This window comes from Eumetopias jubatus, unplaced genomic scaffold (assembly GCF_037043125.1).
Source record: "Eumetopias jubatus isolate StellerSeaLion01/CBP00866 unplaced genomic scaffold, mEumJub1_p1.0 scaffold_4, whole genome shotgun sequence".
Taxonomy (NCBI): Eukaryota; Metazoa; Chordata; class Mammalia; order Carnivora; family Otariidae; genus Eumetopias; species Eumetopias jubatus.
In genome coordinates, this window is record NW_028274810.1 from 128,657,587 (window position 1) to 128,670,933 (window position 13,347).

Sequence of the window (13,347 nt, forward strand, 5' to 3'; positions counted from 1 at the left end):
GCTGTGGGATGTTGGCTTGTACCAGCAGTCATCACTTAGCCCCTATTATGGGCCTGGTATTTTAAAGGACACAGGTAATGAAGTTGATCGTTAACAACCACATGATTTATTGGATGCCTAATTTTAGTCATGACTTGAAGTGGCCATGTACTGCCTTGTGTAGTGTGGATAAATGCTTTGGGAGTTAGGATTAAGGGATATTAAGTATGTGTTGGAATGGGGAGAAGGTTTTAATGAGACTTGTGAGCATCCTTTAAGATGCAGTTCATCTCACAGATGAATATTGTCACATGTTTATTCATCCTTATTACTGAAATACAACATTGGCTATTTCCCTCTGCTCAAAGCATTTCTTCACTTTCCAGTTGTTCGGTGAAAAATCCCAGACTTCTGATCCTAATACCAAAAACCCATACACTTATAATCTACTCCCTGATTATCTTCCTGTCTTATCTCCATAATTTCTTTTCAAACGATTCACTCTTCCTTATAAATGCTCCAAACTTGCCTAATCTGTACCTTCATTTTAATTGGTCCCTCTGCTTGGCTACCTTCCCTGATCTATGGATGCAAACCTGGCCTCTTCAAAACTTATCTGAACTATTAATTCTATGAAGTCTTGCCTATTCTGTTTTTTTTGGGTCCCCCCCCCCACCTTGGAAGTATTCTTTTCTCAATTTTTGAAACCTCTCATTACTTTCTCTGCAGCTCTTATTCCTAACCTCCCTTGCTCTCATGCCATCTGCAAGTAACTATTGGCCTGCTTATTTTGGGTCATTAGCCTTTAGCTTTTATAGACAAGTAAATCAAGTAAATTTTAAATGGGGACACTTAGTTTACATAACTTTTGTTAACTTTAAAACTCATGTGCACAGAAACACACCTCTTATCTAATTTCATAAAAGATAAGCATTTAACACAAAAAAATGCAGAGAAGACTATCAAAGGACAAGGCTTTATACTGAAAACTTTGGCCAGTGGAGAACTCCTGAGGCTATCTGGTTTTTTGTTTTGTTTTCCATTTCACTGAGGACCAATAAAGTGTTCATCCTCTATCTGTCCTCTCTGGGTAGACATTTGGGAGCCACTCTTTCAGACTCTTTGAGACTGAGCTTTGCCAGAACTGATTTCTCTGATTCCCAGTTTCTCTCTATGTCCCTCCATGATTATCTTGGGTCTCTAAAATCTTATAACAACAAAAATAGCACTGATCTGCAACATACAAGCAACCAGTTTGGGTAATAAAGATCTGATTATTATCTAAAATAACTAAACAAGAAGTCACTTCTATACACCCTTCAGATCTACTTCTGTAAAAGAGCAATAGGTTGAAAGTGCTGTTCATTCTAAAAGAGCAAAAATTTTATAAAACCCCTAATATGGCATTTTATCTTTTTTTCTCTTATCTCTAAAATGTACATGTGGTTATTTAAATGACTAAGAACATTTTTAAAAAATTGAGAAAAGTCAAATGATTTTCATCAATCTCAGTTTGTTTTTTATTTTTTTTTCTTCCAAGTAACATTTACAGAACAGAACAAATTGATTTTAACATTGGGAAGAAAGACACTGCACTACCCAGTAGAACTTGGTGATGGAAATGTTCAGTAATCTGCACTGTCCAATATGGTGGTCACAGCCATGAGTGGCTTTTGAAATGTGGCTGATGTAACTGAGGAACTAAATTAAAAATTCTAGGTGTAATTAAACTAAAATAGCCACAGACCACTATTGGGGTCCCTTATTGGACAGTGTGGCTTCACAGATTGACTAAGGAGTATTGAGCTGCAATTTGTGATGCCAACTTGGATGGCATTTCATCAGTTTTCTTAGTAAACTTGAGAAATTTCAAAGGAGCATCTTTTATTAATCTTAGGCAAGTTATGTATGTAGGAATGGCTCTAGTGACCTTTGAGCTACTTTTCGTCCTCAGGATGCTGTTTCGTAATCCACAAATTAAGATCTGTCCATTGACTCTGTTATGGCCCTCCTTTTAGCTACCATGATCTTTGACTTATGCGTATCTGTGCATACACACGCATACGCACACACATACATTTATGAAGATTAAGTGAAACAGTAATGGGCCTGGTTAAATTTGAGCATTTGGCAAGTTACTCTGAACAGAAAGTGTGAGCAAACAAGATGGCCTGTGCTCTCACTCCAGCCCCTTGGGGGAGGGAAGTACACCCATTCATCAAGGCAAACTGGAACCTATCAAGCCTTTTGCATGTTTCTGTGATTTGATACAGACTTATTTTTGCCTGAAATATTCATTTTTCTTTAGTTACCAGGATTACTCTTTCAAGAGACTTTTACGCTTTTTCTTCTCTGAAATCTTTTTCTGACCTTTTGTCCTCCTACACTGACCTGATCAGTCACCTTTTTTTTTTTTTTTAGTGGAGCTATTGTGTCCACACACATGCAGATGTGTATACAAAGGGTAAAAATACTTGTTTCTGATGAAATCAAGATGATTAAGATATTAATAAGAGCAAAGGAAGTAATAAAGCAATAGTTAACATTTGAGCATGCACTCAATGTGCCAAGCATTGAGCACTTTGAATACATTTCATTTAATTCTAAAATATTATAAAGAAGTTAGGAGTATTTCAATTTTATAGGTAAGATAACCTTAACCTAAAGGTTAAGTAATTTGCTCAAGGCCATACAGCTAGACAGAGGTAGAGCCAGATTTATTCAACTCCAAAGCCCATGGTTTTACCAACTAAGCAATAATTAAGATGTAGAGGGAGTTAAAAATAGCTCTTACTCCCCAGAGTATCATGGTGTGGTGGGGACAATGTTGTGTGGGCCATAAGAGGCCTTGTTTTCATTTCCCCTTTTTCCATTTTCATGGTGGCCTTAACCCCTCCTCCCCCACCCTCCCTTCAGGGTCTGTCTTTGGTTCCTGAGCATGCTAGGCCAGAGCCTGACAGGGGAGGCACAAGGGAGGAGAGACACAGGGGATGCCTCTGTGCATACTTGGGCCCACAGTTCTCCTGGCTGGGTCTGGGGAGGGTCTGCTGAGGATGGTGGGCAGAAGTGGTAGGCCAGTGGGCCCAGAGTACAGCACATATGGAGGCAATAAATACTGACAAGCCAGGCGTGTGACTCCAGCCCCACATGTGACTAAGGCTTGGCCTCTGGCATTGTCAGGCAAGGGCTCTCTGCTGGGGCTGTGGGCTCCAGCACTGCCCACTGGGACAAAGAAGGCAGAGGTGTGAGGACACCTGGCCTCCCAGATGGGAATGGAGGCGACTTCAGTTTTGGCAGTTTGGCTTTCCCCAGCCCCTGGAGCCATCCGCACAGCCCGGCTGGGAGAGGGGGCTGGCTAGGCCCTGGCAGGCAGCAGTGCATCAACAGCACATCCCACACGATCCCTGGGCCACAGGGACTGCAGATGGGGGCAGGTATGTGCACATGCTCATGCAGACATGGGGGGCTAGAGGTCATGACAGCCTCCACAGCACATGATCCACATGTTAAGGTATCATGCTTAGACAGTTACAGTGATGGATGTACTAACCAGAGACCAGTGAAAGCCTCCCTTCTGATTTCTAATACCTTAGTGATGGAGGATGAAAAGTCCTCCGGTGATGTTAACTTTGTACCATCCCTTCTTCCTCCTTTCCTGAAATACCACATTGTAATATGTAGACTTCCTAAACAATTAGTCACTTCTTTCCATTAGTATTGTTTGACAGGATTGCTGTCAGCTCAGCAGCAGAAAGTGTGTTACAAGCTGCAGGTATTGGCTTTTATCTTTATTCATAACCTCATTTCTCAACTCTCTCACCAAGGTTGTTTGTATATTTGAAAAGTTGTTCTTCTTTGCCTTCTGATCCACCCTCCCCGCCCTCCTTCCCCCTCTCCCCCCCCACCCCACCAAATTTCACTTCAGTTTGCCCTTTTCATTCAGGATTGTCACTTTTAAAGTCTGTACTATGTTTGTCCTTTAAAGTTACATTACTACCATTTTGTTGACTCACAATTGTTAAAAATGTTAATGCCAAATAGTCCTGCATTGTGATGGAGGAGGGCAGTAAGATAAAAATGGAGATGGATGTTCATTGAAAACTTGGTCGATGTCAGGTATTCTATAGGTTATCTCATTTTATCAACATACGGCAAGAAAATAGAACTTGGACTTGACTCGGGGTAGATGTGTTGGGTGGGAGAGTGATATGAATGAAAACAGGATTCAAAAATCATTTCTCAGCTCTATCTAAAAGTATATCTACACAATACATAGCACTGTGAATTGGGTAAAACTGATGAATCACAGACCTGTACCCCTGAAACAAATAATACATTATATGTTAATTTAAAAATATGTAAAAAAAATACAAAAAACTAATTCAAAGGGGTAAATGCACCTCAATGTTTATAGCAGCATTATCTGTAACTAAATTATGGAAACAGCCCAAGTGTCCGTAGACTAATGAATGGATAAAGATGTGGTGTGTGTGTGTGTGTGTGTGTGTGTGTGTGTGTGTGTGTGTGTGTGTGTATACACACACACACACACAATGGGATATTATTAGCCATCAAAAAGAATGAAATCTTGCCATTTGCAATGATGTGAATGGAGCTAGAGAGTATAAGGCTAAGCAAAATATATCAGAGAAAGACAAATACCATATGATTTCACTCATATGTGGAATTTAAGAAATAAAACGAGCAAAGGGAAGAAAAGAGAGGCAAACCAAGTAACAGACTCTTAACTATAGAGAATAAGCTGATGGTTACCAGAGGGGAGGGGGATGGGAATTTAGGAATGCACTTGTTGTGATGAGCATCTGGTGATGTATGGAAATATTGAATCAGTAAATTGTACACCTGAAACTAATATTACCCTGTATGTTAACTGGAATTTAAATAAAAAACTTAAAAAAATAAAAGTAAACTATATCTAATGTCTGTATTCTGTTTTGTTTCATTCTTAAGATATATGCTTGCTATTGTGTATTAAATCTTAAATGTTGAGTTCTGAGTTTTGATGCTTGTATTATGTGACCAAAGCAAGATATAGAACATTTCCGCTTACGAGAAAGTTCCTTCTACTTTTTGCAATGAAATCTTTTCCAGTTGGCTATTGAACCCATCCATTGACCTTTTAATTTTGGTTATCACATTTTTAGTTATAACATTTCCATTTGGTGGTTCTTTATGTCTTCTATTTCTTTGCAACTTTGTTTCTTGGCTGAAGCCTTCTATTGAGTTTCATTTGTGGCAGGTGTAATTGCTCACCGAAGATTTTTATCATAACCGCTTTCAAATTTTTGTTGATAGTTCTGAGATGTCTGTCATCTTGGTGTTGGCATCTGCTGATTGTCTTTCTCATTAAGTAGATCTTCCTTGTTCTTGGTTATGAGTTGCTTTTTTTTTAATCAAAATTTGAACATTTTATGAGACTTAATCATGTTTAAACTTTGTTTTACCTGGCTTTGAGACCACTTTGGCCAGATGTTACCTGGGAGTTAGGGCCTCCTCATTATCACTGGGTGGTGGTGAAAAGTCCTAACTTTTTCCATCAGGCTTCTTCTGACACCATCCTAGAAAGCGGGGGGAGGGGGGGGCACCTTATTGCTTGGTGGAGATGGAATCCAGCCTCCTCACATCAGCTTGACTGACATTGCACGGGTGAGGAGGTGGCCTTGATAATCATTTAGAGATATGAAAGTCTGGGCTCCCTATGTGACTTTCTATGACACCACCCACTTGGGGGTTTTGGAGTACCTTATTATAGGCTGGTGAGGGTGGAAGTCTAGGTTCTCACTCAACCTTTGCTGGTATGGGTGGTTGGGTTACATTTTTTTTTCTGTGATGTTTGAGTAGAGCAGTTACTGTCTAAAAGTTTGTCTTACTAGGCTGTCCCTATTGTGGTCTTTTGGCAAGAGAAAGCAGGATTTTGTCTTATTTTTTTGTTTGTGCCTTTTGAGGTTTCTAGGTCGTAGACTTCTTCAGTTCCAAGTCTGGAATGTAGATGAAAAGAAAACCCAAGGAACACACATCATGTCTTTCCTTGAATTCTAGACTGTCCTATGTTTGTGTCATATAATGTCCGGGGTTTTTATTTTTCCTTAGACAAATCAAGAGAAGTATGTTTATTCCATCTTTTAGACACATCTAAGAGGCACTACTTTATTTAAAAATATAAAGACCTAAGGAAAAATTAGAGTAGATCACATATAGTAAAGAAAAATAAAGTTTTATGAAACTTGGCCCAGTTTATTTACATAGATGTTTTTGGTCATGGAGTCACAGTGTGAAATCTGTTTCTTATAGTATCCTTGTTAAAAATGTTTGAGTCACCAGTGTGGATGACCTACTTCTCTCGGATACCTGAATCCTCTGTCTAAAGCTTCATAGAACCTCCGCCTCTATCTGTGGTTGTATTCTCCTCATGAAAGAGAGGAGTTAACATTTGTGCCTTAGAGCTTGTGCAGAGCCTTTCCCCATTATGATGGTGGCCTAGGTTAAGCATTATTTTAATTTCTGCTGTATTTAGATTGTCTAGTCCATATATCATGAGTAGGAAGGGTGAATGTTTGCTGTGGTTATCATTCTTAAGTGTGTTTGGGGAGCGAGGATCCATTGTAGCAAACTCTTTTTACAAAGGTGAAATCATCTCTGGATGAGTGAGCCAGGGTGAGGGTGCTTCATGGGGCTCAGAGGAGGCAGAGTCCTGACACAGCTGCACGTGGTCTGAATATCTGGCTGGGACAGGCAGTCATCCAGCCCCAGCTCTGGTGGCCATACAGTAGCTACCAGGGCTACCACTGGGCAGACTCCTGAGGACAATAAGAGTATTTGGGGGGTTCTACCCATCATGTCTCATGATACCTGCTGCCTTCTCCCCTCATCAGCAGAATGCCTTGCTCTCCAGCCCCCTTAGTGGGGGGAACCACATGGGGAACCATCTATTACTGGTCAGTTAGACTTGTTGAGAATGGACCTGTCCTCTTTTAATGCCTCTGAGTTACTGGAAATTTGTATTTTACTCCTATTTTAATTTAATTTAATTTAATTTTATTATGTTAGTACCCTGATTCTTTTTGATAGTAGGAAAGGACTCCAACCTGTCTTTGGAAGTGTTAAGCTTCAGTGTGTGGGGGTGTGTGTGTGTGTGTGTCTTTTTATATATATATAAAATGGGATATATATTATATATATAATGGAACACCACATTTAGCTGGTGTGTGTGTGTGTATACGTACATATATATGGAATACCACATTTAGCTGGTGTATAATTTATATATAGAATATGTAATTATATTGTATATATTTTATATATATATGGAATACCACATCTAGCTGACCAAGGAGAGGTCTGGAAATCCTATTCGGTCTCCTCATAGCCTGACCCAAATGATAAAATCAAATATAATTGAGCTTAAATTGCCTGAGAGTGGGAGAGTGTAGAATAAATAGAAGGTGAGTCCCTCAAAGACGCATGAATTCTGCCTTGTTGTTATGGTGGAGGGGGCTACAGTTCTTAGATTCCAGTATCCTCTGGGATATGGATATACCCTACCCTAGAACAGGGTTCAGCAAACTTTTTTGGTAAAGGGACAACTAGTAAATATTTAGTTTTTGCAGTCCATATGGTATGTCACAACTACGCACTTCTGCCATTGTAGCACAATGGTGGCCATAGAAAACATATACATAATCATGACTGTGTTCCAATAAAACTTAGGAACGCTGATGTGTGAATTTCATAAAATTTTCATAGATCACAAAATATCCTTTTTAATTCCCCCCCCCAACCACTTAGAAATGTAAAACTGTTTATGACCTACATAAACGGGCAATGGGCTGGGTTTGGCCCCTGGGCCATCGTTTGCTGACCCTGCCTTAGCAGATGTCTGCTGGACAGGTTTCTTTGCCCAAAGAGACAATGTGCCCTGCCCATTAGTTTAATCCAAGCTTGTGTTTCTGAGACCTACATTTCCTGTACCCTTGGTATACTTTCATGTTAAGACACCCGTGGACACATTCTCATTCATGCATAAATTTTAATGAGTGATCTAGGCACTTTGTGCACCAGCGTCTTCTCAATGAGTACATTTTGCCATCAGGTCTTTACCGTATCTGGAATGATTCTACCTGTGATAACATTTTTCTTGATAACATGTATTTGTAACGTACAGCTTCCTTGCTAAGGTATTACCATACTTACACAGCTTTCCAAGTCATAATGGGAATGATGAAACCCAGAGCAGAATATTTTGCTAGGATTTCAGTTTTCTTTTTTATCCTTAAGGAAGAGCTAAGTAATTATGTTGTTAAAGTGGAATCATGTGTCAGTTAGGAATGGGTCATCTTAAGTCACAGAAGACCTGACTCGGTGGCGTCATAGGTAAAAGATAACTTTTCTCCTGTAGCATCAGGTCCAGAGGTAGGTAGTTAGGCACCCAGTTTGAGTAGCTCAGTGATGCTAGAGCCAATGTGGCTATTAGCCTCTTGGCTTTCATGTTTATAGCCTTATGATCGATAGCCACTTTGAATATCACCTCTGCATTCGAGGCAGCGAGGTGGTGAGAAGACTCATATCAAAATCCATTCTCTTGTCAGTTCCAGAACTGCATCTTTACACATGATCCTTCTGCTTAGGTCCAATAGGCAGGAATCTGTTCACAGCCACATGTAGCTGCAAGGGAGGCTGGGAAAGTGAGTGACCTTGTGGGCAAGGAGGACAACATTGGGAAGTGTCTGCTATAGAGAGAGGTCTCTTGTGATGCCCAGATTACTTCTAGAGGGTAATGCTCTGCTGAATTTGAATCCAGAGTATAATAAGGCACTTCCGTGAATTAAGCAGATATTTAGAGAGTGTCTGCTATGTGTATATCCTATAAGAGGTATGAAACAAGGGCTGTGTTTTCCAGGAACTTTAGCTAGAAGCAAGACATATACATAAATTATAAACTATCTCAACTTCAGTGGATAATGACGGGAATCGAAGTACATTTGTTTCTAAGGTCGTGTGTTTGTTTAGCAGCATTTATTGGGTGCCAGATATGTACAGCTGTTTAGTCTCTGCAGGCACCCAGATGAGTAAGATGGTTTCTGCCGAAGGCAGTCCAGTAAATCCCTTTGAGAACAACTGTGTTTCTGTGACTTAACATATCTTTGAGTTCTACAATTAGATGAGAAGCCACTTTGATCTGCTTTTTTGTACAGTAAAAGCTGTAAGTTCCCTTAAGAAGGGAATGGCAGGGAGTGGGAGTGCATTGGTATCTTTCCACCATACCTCTGCTTATTCTATAAACAATGATTGAGCACTTAGTTTAGTCACTCAGCTAGGCGCTAGGTTTGTAAAACTTTAATGAGAAGTCACTTGCTTCAAGGGGTTCCCAGTCATAGACTAGGCAGACATGTTAATTTTTGCAACACATGGTATATACGTACATGGGGTGGGTGGAGGAAGAGAAAAAGGGGGGAGAATGAGAGAACAAATAGAAAAATGGGTGAATTGTCCACATTGCTTAGAGAGGATATAGTGGATGCAAAATCAGTTAAAACTTCCTAGTGGAAAGAATAGATAATTTAATATTTCATAAAGGGTCATGCCTGAAAATAAGTAAAGAGTATATTATATAAAAAGACTAATTCTGTCAAATTAGGGAAGCACAAAAAACCTCTCCGCTGCAAGCAGCTTCTGTGTGATGGTAGAAACTCTTGGTGCAGGATCTGGAGCAACCTGATGGCCCTGGGAAGTGTTTGCAGAGCATCTCTGTTACCAGCAAAGCCCCAAATAAAGGAACTTCCAGGCTGAATGAGGCTCAGTCCCTTGTTTCACTGCAAGGAGAGTGTGGTGTGGGTGGGGATTGGAAGAACTGGAAGCTGGATGGCTTCTTGGCAAGTGGGATACACTCGCTCTTGCAAGTGGAATGCACGACCAGCACACCCCCTGGTTCTCCTCTCGCCTTCAGACAGAACGCCTGGCACTTCCTCATAGTCTGTTACTGTGAGCTCTGTCACGTGGGAATGGGATCCCTCTAGGGGCAGGTCCAGGAGGATCCAGGCTCACTTACAACAATGAAGCACCTTTTTCGACAGACTGGGGCCCCTTTTTGGAAAATATGCCCTTTCCAGGAAAATTCTAAAATAATATGATATAGTTGAGCTTTTTTTTTTTTTAAAGAAAATATGTTCTAGTTTGAAAATCACAATGAGCTTGTTAAAAAAAAAAACCTCAGATTTTTGAATAAAGTATCTTTGGAACTTCTCTTTCTGCCTATGGAGGCAGTATGGGGGGATGAAATGAGAGGGAGTGGGTTGTTTTTGTTTTTAAATTCTGTTTACTATAGATTACACATAACATAAAATTTATCAATTTAACCCTCTTTAAACATATGATTTAGTAGCATTAGGTGTATTCACACTGTTGTACAACTATCTCCACTATCCATCTTCAGGACTTTTTCATCCCAAACAAACTGTACTAAGCAGTAATTCCCCATCCCCCACTCCTCCAGTCCTTGGTAACTGCTGTTGTACTTGGTCTCTGTGAATTTGACTACTCTAAGTACCTCGTATAAGTGGAATCATACAATATTTGTCCTTTTGTGGCCAGCTTATTTCACTTAGCATAATGTCTTCAAGGTTCATCCCTGCTATAGCATCTGTCAGAATTTCATTTCTTCTCAGGACTGAATATTCTGTCAGGACCCTGGGATCATGACCTGAGCCAAAGGCAGACACTTAACCAGCTGAGCCACCCCGGGGTCCCTCTGGTTGTGCGTGGTTTTTTTTTTTGTTTTGTTTTGTTTTGTTTTTTAAGGAATCACCATATAGTGTTACAGCAGCTGCGCTATTTTACATTCGCAGTAGCAGAACACAAGGGGATGGGTTTGTACACATGAAAAAGAGATGGTAGCTTTGCTGTGGCATCATGAAAACAATGCAAAAGCCTATGCATTTGCAGTAAAAAAAAAAAAATTAAAAGTCCCTATTAACTTTTTTAAAGAAATATTTATGAAATCTTTGGTTTTTTAATTCTTGATTTTAAAGAGCTTAGTATTTAGCAACTCTAATATGAAAATGACGAGGGCAGCCCTTGAGGGAAAGACCACTCACTGACAGCTTGCGTTGTCCATTCAGTAACTAGGAATCAGGAAGGTACAGAGGGGTCAGGAAGACCAGGGAAGCACAAAGAAGATCTCAAAGCTGACCTGTGAGCTGCTGAGCCCATTAAATTGAGTAAGTATCCTCAGTGAAAACAAGAAAGGGCAGTGATGAGGACAGAAAGAACTCAGACGGGGCTCCTTTTACATGATGAACAAAGAAGTGAAGGTCACAGCTTGTAAAGAGGCCATTTGAAAGTTGCTTGATTTGTAAATATTAGGGACATGAAGTTTCAGGGAAAACAAAGCAAAGCCTGTCAGAAATGGTTTTAAATAAATAAACCCAAGCACAAAACCTAAATCAACTGCTGGGTTTGCAGGCGAGGGGGGAATAGCTATGGAGGATTAAAATATTTGTGTGAGGAAGGCGGCTACGTGTGTAGAAAGTCAAAACATCATATTCTGTTTCATGTTTATAGTTACCTTACATTTTAAACGCTAGGTATTTACCAGCAGAGAGAAGTTTCCTTTTGATTTAAGACACAGTTGTATAAAGAGAAGAGATTGCTGGTTCATTCAGCAGCTGAACCAATGTTTCTTAAAGGCCTATTACGTGCCGGGTTCTAGACTGGAGAGTGGAGGTCATGGAGGTGACCAAGGGGTAGGGCCTGCCTTGAGGAACGTGTAGTTGTGGTAGGAGAGGTGTACAGATCGGTGAGGTAGGGCTCCTCGATAGACTGAGGGAGATGAAGAACCAGGGTACTATGTACATGGAAGAAGCGTATCCCAGTGGCTCTTGCTGTAGTAGCCAAAAACTCCCTAGAAGGCTTTCAGAGGGTCTGAGCTGACACACTGGGTGTGTGGACTTAGCCTCCCAAAGGAGCAAGTAAGACTGGGGTGGAGTAGAACCTCTTTCTAAGAGGAGGGACCAGCCTGAGCAAAGATGAAGGAAGTATGAGAGCCTGATTTGGTGAGGAAGGAGAACAGGAGGTTACCAGAAGCTACCAGCAAGTCAGTGGTATTTGGAGGCTGTGAATTTCAAGGCAGGAAGTAGCCAGGTATCATGCTGGAGAGAAAGATCAAAGCTATATGTTACTCTTCCTCCAATGTCCAAATCTATCCCATGTTAATCTTTCATCTCCCTTTACAAGCAAACTTTTTTTTATTATTATACAATCATGATTTTAACATTTTGAATATCCATTACAAATAGGTCATTCTTTGGAGATGGAGAAGCTGATTTGATAGTAATAGTAATTAGTGTCCTGCTCTTACAGACTTTGGCTACTGAATTCTCTACCACTGCCTCAAATGGGCATTGTGATTGGTTCTCCAAAACCCATTCTGCCCCTGCCTTCTGGAAAAACAGCGATGTGGTCTGAGGATTGGAACTTCAGCTGAAGGGCCAGCTGGTTTAAGGGTAACCCTATCTCCACTGCCAGGGTTTTAGTTCATTAATGGGTGTGTGATTTGTTTTGGGCTGTGAGATAAAATGAAAGTTTGGAGGAGGATTAGGGGAAAGAGAACAATGTCAACCATTGACTGTCACTATTGCTAGATGAGAACCAGAAGTTTGTAACTCTAGGTGCCATGAGGGGACCCAGACTTAGGACATACATAGGTGATGTTCTGGATAGCAGAATGGAAAGATGAAGAAAAAAAATCAAAATCCTCGATGACCCTATTGAGCTGGCAAATCCACAAACTCTGGACTTTCACCATTACTGAACTTCCTGTTCTGAAAGCTAATAATTTTCCTTACTATTTAATCTATTTTGGTTTTGCTCATCCAAAGCTTGAAATCATCCATAATCCTAAATGATGCTTGACCTTTGTAATCCCCAGTAGATACCTGTATCACTTTGTGACTATGTGCCTTGAGTCTCATTCCCCCGTCTGTGAAATGAATGTAATTCATCTCACCGAGCTTTTATGAAGATCATTTGAGATCCAGCACAAAGCGTAAGGGAGGAGGCGTGAACTAATACATATTGAATGTCTACTGTGCACCGTGAAATAGGCTGGTTCTTGACTCTAAGAATCTTAGAAGCTAGAAGAGAAATTCGCAGATAATTTTCATATTGAGGGATATAAATAGGACCACATGCAGATAGACCTTTGTACAAGTAGTTTAAGATCATTCAATATTTGAGTACTCACTGTTCCAGGCACAATGATCCAACATGGGGTGGGGGCAGGGGATGAGGAAGGGGATTAAGGGAAGACCTATCTGAAGAAGTATTCTTTAAGCCAAAACCTGACAGATGAGT